Genomic DNA, 3,185 nt, shown 5'->3' with positions numbered 1-3,185 from the left:
CCTACATGCATCCTATCGTAACTAGACAGGACTCATAAGGATTCTTATCAGTGGTAAGCTCCCTCTGAAGCTTCACATTCAATAAAATAAGAGTCCTTTAATCCTGGGTAGGCCTTCTGAAGGTGAATAATACAATATGCCTGTAGAGATGGCTCTGCCTCTTACACAGAAGAATCCACTCCTCTAGTTAAATAAATGGCCACCTCAATTGTTCCTGGTACATGAAACAGTCATTTATGTACTGCTGATCCCATGATATGTCTACTACTTAAGTCGCAACTTGAGACTCTAGGGATAAATCAGCCTGAACCTGACTATAGAGAAAAGTATTCCCAACACTGTAATTCTCTAGCTAGGCCTCTGTAGAATTATTCTATCATGGAACCTGATGTACATTTTTTTAACCAAGATACCACTTATATTTGTGCCTGCATTGCATATCCCCAACAAAATGGATGTTCTGTCATCTTCCAACTCAGCTTGAGCCCCTGCCCTCCTCATTCATGTGTTGCTCTGTGCCCCCACCATAAGTAAGAGTGGGATTTATGCCTCTTCCCATACTGCTCTCTTGCAAAGGAACATGGGAGGCACCAAGAGGGGAAGTTGCATGTGTTCTTTGTGATTTAGGACAAAAAATTCCCTACCTTTAGTTGAAGGAAGAAGGGGATGAAGCAAAAGGACTAGTGCGAAGATCAGGCAGGAGTTTATTAGGGCTGTGCAAAGCTTCGGATCATGATTAGGATTTGGAGATGATTTGGAGGCCGAATCTATGAATCCGAATCGAATCGCGAGAAGCTTTAGGCTTTCCGAATCGATTCGGAGATTTAGCCATAGGGTATAATGGGGTATCAATGAAATATCTATAACTTTATTGTCTTTTGGCTGATTCAGATGAAACTTGCAGGGGTGGCAGCCTCTGCTGAGAGCATGATGCGTGCCATGTTTCAAGGTGATAGGTTCAGGGGTTTCTGGGAAACTGCACCCCAAAGTTCTGAAAGCAAAACTCGTGTGTGTGTGTGTGTGTGTGTGTGTGTGTGTGTGTGTGTGTGTGTGTGTGTGTGTGTGTGGGTGTGTGTGTGTGTGGGTGTGTGTGTGTGTGTGTGTGTGTGTGTGAGAGAAGCCACAGGGGGGTGAAAACTGCAGCAATGGTAGCGCTTACTGAGGCCACAAAGCCTGCCAAGTTTCAAGGAGATAGGATCAGGGGTTTGGGGGAAACTCACCTCAAGCTGCTGACAGGCAAAACTCGTGACATAGATGACCCTTTGTGTGTTAAGGCACAGCAGACTGAAAGCTGCAGGTCTGCTAGCCCCTGTTGCGGCCACGAAGCCTGCCAGCTGTCAAGGAGATAGGTGCAGGGGTTCTGGGGCCCTGCACCTCTGCTCAACTGTCTTGGGGCTCGGGGAGGGGGGATGAGACTACTGCAGGCCTGGCTGCTAAGCTACTGTTACCAATCAGTCATGATTCACTTGGGGACCAGCTCAATACACAGTAGCTAGCTAATGTAATGAGTTAATAACACCTACAAAACCACACACTAAGGAGAGGAAAGTATCAATATAGACAATCAACTGCCCCAAGACCCGAGACAGTCAGTTGTACAAGCACCCATGTCACAAGATTTGCCTGTCAGCAGCTCGAGGTGCAGGGCCCCAGAACCCCCCTGCATCGATCTCCTTAACAGATGGCAGACTTCACGGCCGCAGCAGGGCCTAGCAGCCAGGTCTGCATTTCTCCCCGCAACCACCGTGACCCAAGACAGACACAGTTGCACAAGCACCCATGTCATGAGTTTTGCCTGTCAGCAGCTAGAGGTGCAGTGCCCCAGAACCCCTGCACCTATCTCCTTGACAGCTGGCAGGCTTTGTGGCCACAGCAGGGACCAGCATCCCTGCAGCTTTCACCCTGCTGTGCCTTCACACACACAAGTGTCACCCATGTCGAGTTTTGCTTGTCCACAGCTTGAGGTGCAGTTTGCCCCAAACCCCTGCACCTACTACCTTGAAACTTGGCAGGCTTTGTGGCCTCACCAAGGGTCACCATCCCTGTAGTTTTGACCCTGCTGTAGCTTAACACACACGTGACATGAGTTTTGCTTTCAAGAATATGGGGTGCAGTTTCCCCCAAACCCCTGCACCTATCTCCTTGAAACTTGGTAGACTTCATGCTCTCAGCAGAGGCTACCACCCCTGAAAGTTTTATCCAAATGGGATGAAAAATAACAAAGTTATAGATATTTCATTGATTCCCCATTATACCCTATAGCCAAATCTCTGAATCAGCTCTGGAGCCGTTTTGGCTGAATCGAAGCGGGAAACTGATTTGGAGCTCTGAATCAAATCACTGGCATCTGAATTGGCTGAATCCGAACCCGAATTGAATAGTTCCCTATTTGCATACGCCTAGAGTTTACATATTCAGGGGCCCAGGAGTTCTGTGAGACTGCCATTACCCTCTGTGCAGACCCAAATTAAGTCTGATTTAGGTGCAGAGGAGATGGATATGGTGGGACCTTTCCATACTGCAAAGCTTAGAAGCTGCAAAGCTACAGGAAATACCTACTGTACAAAGGTCCTACACCCAGAAGGCTCTCTGCTCGTACAGTGCTTGGTGGACTGGATGGCTAATTTACTATGTGATGCGAAAGATCCCTGTAGCAGCTGGAACTCTTGTAACATCCCACCCCATGTTCCTTGAAACAGCTCGTGTCATGTGTAGGACCATTCTCACTCCAAACCTTGCAGCTAGAAGAGACTAGAAGCAACCACGATGCAGAGATCTGGATATGGCCCTGAAGTATTGTATTTTCTCACATAGCACACACCTTCAAGCAAGACATGCATCTTGTTTTTGGAAGGTTACAGCTGACTGTATGACACAGTCCTCCCAAAAACACAGATTGTCCAGGAAGTTTGGCATCCCAGGAGACAGTTTGGGTTAGGCAGCAGGAACCTTCTGATGTGACTGGACAGCAACAAGACTAGGCCCCATACAATTGCAAGGGCAGTAGCAACACAGTTACTTTTTTACTGTAAATAGTTATTGTTAAACTTTTGGTAAAGAGTGAAGTGTTATTTCCCCACCATAGGCCTCATCATCAAGATACTACAGACTGTATGTAGATTCATAGATGCTAGGGTCAGAAAGGACCTCAACAGATCATCAAGTATGACCCCCTGCCTAGGCGG

Source organism: Alligator sinensis, unplaced genomic scaffold, assembly GCF_000455745.1.
Source record: "Alligator sinensis unplaced genomic scaffold, ASM45574v1 scaffold659_1, whole genome shotgun sequence".
NCBI lineage: Eukaryota > Metazoa > Chordata > Crocodylia > Alligatoridae > Alligator > Alligator sinensis.
The sequence above is the reverse complement of the archived record's forward strand: the minus strand, read 5'-3'. Positions refer to the sequence as shown.